This window comes from Macrotis lagotis, chromosome 1 (assembly GCF_037893015.1).
Source record: "Macrotis lagotis isolate mMagLag1 chromosome 1, bilby.v1.9.chrom.fasta, whole genome shotgun sequence".
NCBI classification, from domain to species: Eukaryota; Metazoa; Chordata; class Mammalia; order Peramelemorphia; family Peramelidae; genus Macrotis; species Macrotis lagotis.
In genome coordinates, this window is record NC_133658.1 from 713693752 (window position 1) to 713702043 (window position 8292).

Genomic DNA, 8292 nt, shown 5'->3' on the forward strand with positions numbered 1-8292 from the left:
TGACTCTGGCCAAAATTTAGAGGAGCAGAACCCACAGAAAGACTGAGTGATAAAATTTCCCAGTACAAGATAACTTAGAATTTCCACAGGAAAGGTGTGTTTCACTGGGACTGGGGGTTGTATAAAAAGCCGTGTGGCTGCAACATGGTGCAGTCCAGAGATCACCAGGAACAGCTTGAAGGGGTGGTGAGAGAACTCTGCTGCACTAGAGTGAGTGGGGAGTGAGGAGCACCAGCCTCAGAACAGCTCTGAAGGGAGAACTTGCAGCAGGGATCAGAGAAACCAACCTGCACCCCCAGACCACAGAAAGCAATGGGGGAGGGGGAGATGGCAGAAATATCTCAGCTCTCCCTGGGGCAGGACTTTGCTGTTTGCCCACACTCTGATCTGGGTTGCAGTATGGCTTTCCATACTAAGATAGCCAAACAGGGACCCTCCTCACAGATCCAGTGCAGAGGAGAGTGCCTATGGTCATCATCATCTACATATCAAAACCCAGGCAAGAGAGCATAAGATCTTGGAGGAATACAGGTCCCAGTGGGGTGTCTCCAAAAACCCCCAAAGTCTTGGAAGTGCAGTAAATTAGTCTGAGGCTGAGGAAATGAACAAACAAAAGAAAAAGAAGAATCTGACCATAGAAAATTACTTTGGTCCCATGGAAGATTCAGACGAGGACAAATTTAAAGTTTCTATATCAAAGACAAATAGAAAATGGGCTTAGTCTATGGATGAGCTCAAAAAAAGACTTTGAAAAGCAAATTAAGGGAGATGGAGGAAAATTGGGAGGAGAAATGAGAGCAATGCAGATAAATCATGAAAGACAAATCAGAAACTTGGTGAAAGAAATACAAAAAAAACTGAAGGAAATAATATGTTAAAAACCAGTTTAGACCACATGGAAAAAAAGCAAGACAAAAGGCAAATGAGGAGAAGAATGCCTTAAAAAGCAAAATTGACCAGCTAGAAAAGGAGATAAAAAAAGCTGTCTGAAGAAAATAACTCCTTCAAATGCAGAATGTAACTAAAGGAAACTGACGACTTTGCAAGAAATCAGGAAGAAATAAAACTTCCAAAAAGCCAAAAATTAGAAGAAAATGTGAACTATCTTATTGCAAAAAACAATTGACCTTGAAAACATATCCAGGAAAATAATTTTAAAATTATTGGACTACCTGAAAGTCATGACCATGAAAAGAGCCTGGACCTCATTTTTCAAGAAATAATACAAGCAAAACTGCCCTGAGATCCTAGAAACAGAGGGTAAAATAGAAATTGAGGGAATTCACCAATTACCTCTTGAAAAAGTTCCCTAAAGAAAAACTTCCAGGAACATTATAGTCAAATTCCAAAACTCAGAAAGTCAAAGAGAAAAGCCTAAGAGCTGCCAGAAACATACAATTCAACTACGATGGCTCTATAATGAGGATTACACAGGAACTGGCAGAATCTAAATTAAGGGTTTGTAAGGGGTTGGAATATGATATTCCAGAAGGTAAAAGACTTTGGTTTACTACCAAGAATCAACTACCCAGTAAAACTGAACATCCTCTCTCAGGGGAAAAGGTGAAATTTCAGTGAAACAGGGAACTTTTCAAACTTTTCTATTGAAACAACCATAGCTGAACAGAAAGTTTGATCTTCAAGTACAGGACACTAATGAACCATAGAGGGAATAGATGAAAAGTATTAACTAATGAGGAACTTAATGATATTGAATGGTTTGTATTCCTGCATGGGAAGAAGATACTGATAATTCAATATGAACTTTGTCATTTATAAGAGCTGTTAGAGAAACATATATAGACAAGACACAGGAAGGAGAAGAATATAATGGTATAATGTAGTAAAAAGATGGAGTCAATGGGTGATAAACGAAAGTACTGGAAGGAAGAGAAAGGAGAGGATGAAGGAGCCTCAGTGTCTGTTATTTTATACTGTCAAGTTATCTTCAGAATCATCCTAAGACAATTTAAATGGCAGCAATTCAGTTTCTGGGCATGGTGCTGGCATACTATCTAGGTTTCATGGGTATACAGCAATGAGTTTAGCAAAACAGCATGCTTTCCTTTAGAGCCTCCCAAATATCCAACAGTGCAAGTGTCAACCACATTATCAATATGTACATCCGAAGAAAGTATATTGCTAATCTGCAGCATTCAAAACTTCTCCATTTTTGTATACAATAATTCCACATATCTATGTTAAATATTAGGTTAAAATTTAGCACAATCAGCAGAGAATGGATCCCTACTTCGTTGTATCTCAGACCTGCACTGAATGCATAATCTTTTGCATAGAAAAAGTCATGCACCAACACTCCCTCCACTTTAGTCTTGGTTTCTAACCTTTTCTAGTTGAAGAATTTACCAATTGTGTGGGCAATTGCTGGCCTTGATGGTGCATTCATCCTAACTGAATATTTTTGACAACATAGGTGAAAGCATCATGCTTAAAAGAATTGGAGTAAGCACACAGCCTTGTTTCACTAAGAATACCATCTATTATCCAGAACTTAATGAAATTGATGCACAAAATTGATGAACTTGCTGGGCAACCAAATTTTGACTTAATTTTACATAAGACTTTATGACTGAAAATATCACAGACATTGATTAGACCTACACACTTTGCACGCAGATAGATCTTTGCTCTGCTCCTGGCATTTCTCCTGAAGTTGTCAGGCAACAAACACTATATTAACTGTTCTTTGACCCTTTCTGAAACCACACTGGTTCCCAGTAGATGATTATCTTGCAGGTGAAGAATCACCTTTTTAAGGAGTACTCTGACAAGAATCTTGCCAGCACTAACTAAGAGAGAGAGAGAGAGAGAGAGAGAGAGAGAGAGAGAGAGAGAGAGAGAGAGAGAGAGAGAGAGAGAGAAAGAGAGAGACCCTGGGCCTCCTGGGGGATAACCTCCTCTTGTCATATTATCGAGAAAATTTCAATCGGTTTTTAGATGAACAGTGGACTTTACCACTTTTAAGACTCAGGCCCAGGAGTTTTGCCAAATAAAAGAAGCCTTATGGCATTCAAACCTCTTTTTCAATTGAAAGTTCAGCTAGAGAGGGATTTACTTCAACTTGAGGTAAATAGTCAATGACTTCAGCACTGATTGATAACAATCTTTTACATACACTATGGAAATGTTTCCAATACATATCTCTAGGATTATGTCCTTATTTCTAATCAAAATGACTCCATCAACACCGAATAGTTGAGATGGACCATAGTTCTTTGACCCATAGATAGCCTTCCCAGAATCACAAAAGCATTTTGAGATGTTACTATCAGCATAAAACCAAATTTCATCTGCCTTCTTACTGAACCAAGAATTCTGAATCTCCCTAAACTTTGCATGTACTTTACTTTTGATGGATTTAAATTCTGCTTTCTTAGAGATGGATGAAATATCCTGCTGGTAAAGCCTGTGGAGGTCTCATTTTTCATTTAGTAAGTTCTGAATTTACCCATCACTTTTGTCAAACCAGTGATCCAAATGGAGAAATGCAGTGCTGTACACCAAATCTCTGAAAACTACCTGCTATTTTTCAGTTCCACTGTAGCCAAGTGTGTGTTGGTCCAACTTTCCCTCCAAGCTAGCAACAAACTCTTTCTCCTCAGAGAGGGGCTCTAATCTGTTGATATTAATTCTTCTAGGAGTCATTTTACCTTGGAGCCACTGTATCAGAAATAAGCAAGGGAACTAAACCATATCTGCAAAATACCAGGTGATCAGTCCAGCACTCTGTGTCACACATTGGAACTTCATCCTATCAAATTCTGTCCATCTCTTCTCCCTATAATTACAATATTCGATAAAATGCGAATGCTTTTTGCAAGTGTATAACCATAAATTTTTATTGCAATTAGGTAAATGGGAGACAGTATTCATGATAAATAGGTCATGAAACATACAAGTCTTCAGCAGTGACTATTGCTATCGATGTTCCTATTTCATTCCTCCCAAGTGCTCCCTGACATGTCTAGTAGTTTGAGTCTGTTCTAGTATTAAAATAATCCAGAATTATAAACCTTTCCTCTTTTGGCACATTAATGTTAGGGGTCTCCAGGTCTTCATAAATTTTTTCTTTGACCTCATCAAGTTTGTCAGAGTAGGGACATAGGCACTGATTATGGTGACATGATATTTTCCTGCAAGGGACAATTGCATTGTCAGTCATTCTTTTTGATAAGTGTACAAGCTTATTGACTATGTTAGGTTTTTTTTTAAAATCTGAGCTTCAAGACTCTCTCCTTCACTATGGACCCTAAAGGAAACACAAAACAGTTCCAACTTCAGTAAGCTGGCCTTCCTTTGCCAGCCTTGCTTTAATCAGGGCAGCTCTTTGGATGTGATATTTTCTGAGTTCTGTTGCAATAAGAAGATATCTTTCAGGTATCCTGGATTTTGTGTTGATTCTAAGTATGTGCATAGTCCCTCTATCAATGGTGAATGGAATCATTTTTGAAGAAGTTTCTGTACTTTTTCTGTATGTGTGTGTTTTTGCCACATGGTGCCACCTGTTGTGGCAATCAGATCAGGATTGGATAAGCAGACAATTTTTAGGGAACCTTTTCTAGTCTATTCCTCACACTAGGAGATGAACATTTTGGTCCTAATTTGATCAGAAAGAATCCCTTTCCAGTAAGGAGACAACCTTATGGCCTGGGCCACCTCTCTGCAGGGTTGTGACTAAAAGTTGCAGTGCTGCTTTGTCACTTGCCTGTAACCACTGTACTTTGAGATAGGTAAAAATGGTAAAATAATGTGAGTGATATATTTTTATTTGTGCATAAATTGGATTTAAGTGAGACAGAATTGTACAAAGTCATGGTCTCACTCTTTCTCCAGAGTCATCACAGTTCAGTTGCAGGACAAAGTTAAAACAACTGGTGATAATTTGAGATGCAGTAGATGATCTTCAAGTCTTAAATGTTTAACCAAGCTCTAATGTTCCACAGCAAGTGCTTCAGTTGCTTCTCACATTCTACTAGGAGAAATCTTCACCAGTAGGTTTTAGGTCCCTCAGTTACATTCAACCGGGTTTTGTCCATCTGCCAAAATGGATTACTGGAGAGTGACCACTGTGTATACTACAACTTCTTGGAGCCACAGATAAGAGTTAGATGGATCAATTGTACATTAGAGATTGAAAGTCACCAGGTAAGGGCTCAGCATCCCTCATACCAAAGTTCTAGTCTTTCCCGAACATACTCTACACTCTAGATATCTAGATACATATGCATATAAACACACACACACACACACACACACACACACACATACAGAAGGCATAAATGACCAATTAGTCAGTAAAGGGAGAACATAAATAGCTATCTAACCAAAAATACAAAAGGGAACTCTAAAAGAAGGAGATTGGGGGGCAGGGAGAAACTTCAAGACCATTTATAAATTCCATAAAATATTTAAAGAACAAGTAATTCCATTCCACAAATAATTTACAAAATAGAAAAAGAGGCATCATACCAAACTTTTTCTCTGAGGCAAATATGGTTCTGGTACCTGGACCAGGGAGAAATAAAATTAAGAAAACTATGGATCCATGCCTCTAGTGAATAGAAGTGTAAAAATGATAAATCAAATTCAAGCAAAACGGTCATATATTTAAGAGACTATACAGCATGACCAGGTCAGACATGTATGAGGAATACAAGTTTGGTTTAATATTTAGAAAATAATAAATATAATAGATCATATATATATATATATATATATATATATATATACTAAAAATAAAATAAAAATCACATGATTCTCTAACTAGATACAGAAAACTCCTTAAATAAAGTTTTTCATGAAAATACAAAAAAGTCTAAGAATAAATTTAGAATCAATTTAGCCAAATTTTATCAGAAAATAAGAATTAACGGTATTTCTAGAGTTCCTTTGAATAATATAGGAAAAACAAAGATACTTCTTTTCATGACTAACATTCTGCAGTTCTATAAATGTTAACATTAGCAATAAGAGAAGAAAAATATATTGAGTGATTCTACATAGGTGAAGAACAAGCAAAATTATCATGTTTTGCAGATGAGAGGGTTATTTTGAACCCAAATCATAAAACTAAAACTTAATTTCAATAAATAATAACCAGTAAAGAAGTAGGATATAAATAACAAAATGTAGCAGAAAGAAAATTAAAAAATAAATTCAAAATGCTTATAAAATATCTGAAAGTCTACCTACCAAGACAGAAAAAACATAAGTGAAACAATTACAAAACTCTCTACAAAAATAGAGTAAGATTCAAATAATTTTGAAAAATTCTTACATATATAATAAAATGACATACTATCTCAATAAGTTTATGGATTATGCTACATCAACAAAATTATCAAGGGGTTACTTTATAGAACAAGACAATACAAAGAAACATCTAAAGAAACAAAAGGTGAAGAATCTCAATAGGGAAAATAAAAAAAAAAAACAGAGAATAAAGGGTAGCCTAACAATACCACATAATAAACTATAGTGCCAAACAATAATCATCAGAAAATTGTTCTTCATATTAAATGAGATAAATTGCATATAGCTCTTTACAAGATAGATGTTTTTTAATGCTATAACCTTAGTATTATCAACATCATTAAAATAATTCGTTACTTTATTAAAAAAATAGAAAATTTGGTTAAAAAATAGGTCAGAGGGAAGGGCCGCAGGAGGGGGAGGATGCCGCTCCGCGGTGCCGGGCGCGGGCCCAGAGAGCCCAGCGGGCCCTGCCGCCGCCGCCGCTCCGGCTCGGCGGCATGTCCACCCCGCCCTTGGCCGGGGTGCCGCCCGGGGCCTTCTCCGGCCCCCAGGCCCAGGCAGCCCGCGAGGTCAACACCGCGTCCCCATGCCGGATCGGCCAGGAAACCGTGCAGGACATCGTGTACCGCACTATGGAGATCTTCCAGCTGCTGCCGAACATGCAGTTACCAAATGGTGTCACATACCACACTGGAACATATCAGGACAGATTAGCTAAGCTTCAAGATCATCTCCGTCAACTCTCTATCCTCTTCCGGAAACTAAGATTAGTCTATGATAAATACAATGAAAATTGTGCAGGATTGGATCCTATTCCAATAGAGCAACTCATTCCTTATGTGGAAGAAGATGGCTCAAAGAATGATGACCGTGGTGCTTCTGGCTAACTTCGTTTTGCTAGTGAAGAGAGAAGAGAAATTGCAGAAGTAAATAAAAAACTCAAACAGAAGAATCAACAGCTGAAACAAATTATGGACCAATTACGGAATCTCATCTGGGACATTAATGCCATGTTGGCAATGAGGAACTGAACTGATTTTTAAATTTCTACGTTATGACTTGCATAACTATTTTGTTCTCAAAATTGCTTATTTTTGTCTTCATCACAATGTTGCAAAAGTTAAATTATTGTTCCATTATCTCAGATGTGCATTAAATATTTGCTTTATAGTTTAGGAAACAATGTATACTTTCCTGTTAAGTACAGTAACTTCTTGACAGTTCTTAATTTGTTAGTTTTCTATGACTCAGCAATTATGTGAAAAGATCAGAATCCAATTTTGTTATTAAATTTATTTTTTTTGAAAAAATATAGGTCAGAAGAGTAGAAGCAATTGAACATAGTAGCTGTATCTAGTTAATCCAAGTATACCAAATACTGGGATAAAAGACTCACTATTCAATGAGAACTACAATTTGGAAAATTATCTAGATGGCATTAGGTATAGATGAAAATTTCACATCACATAACACAATGATTTCTAAATTGACATATTCTGTATGTATAGGAAATCATATAACAAACAAGTTAGAGGAGAAGGGAAAGAGACAGTTTTTATTACTAAGAGATTGAACTCTTGACAAAACATGGGATAGAGATAATTATACAGACAAAATGGTCAGTTTTGATTACATAAAGTTAAAGTGAATTTGTGCAGACAAAATCAATGCAATTAGAAATAAAAAAACTTTATACAAAATTTTCTCTAATACCCAAGCTATATAAAAAATTTATGCAAATGTATAAGAACCAGAATCATTCAGGCAGTTCTCAAAAGAGAAAATGAAAGCTGTTTAAAATGATGAATGTAGCTAATGATAAAAGAAAAGTAAATTAAGACACCATCAAATAGAAAAAGAAGACAAAAATAGAAACTAACAATACTGAATGGTTCATTAGAAGTTAGATACAGTATACACACCAATGAACCAAATTTATGAATTGGTATAACTGTTCGAAAGGAATTTAGAGCTATATCCCAAAAGTCTTTGGTTTAGGATATAGGAAGCCTTAGA

General features: G+C 36.4%; 1 pseudogene; it reads left to right on the forward strand.

Moving 5' to 3' along the window:
* The first annotated feature begins 6764 nt into the window (after positions 1-6764).
* Positions 6765-7546, forward strand: LOC141523590 (mediator of RNA polymerase II transcription subunit 30 pseudogene; annotated as a pseudogene).
* Positions 7547-8292: the final 746 nt, after the last annotated feature.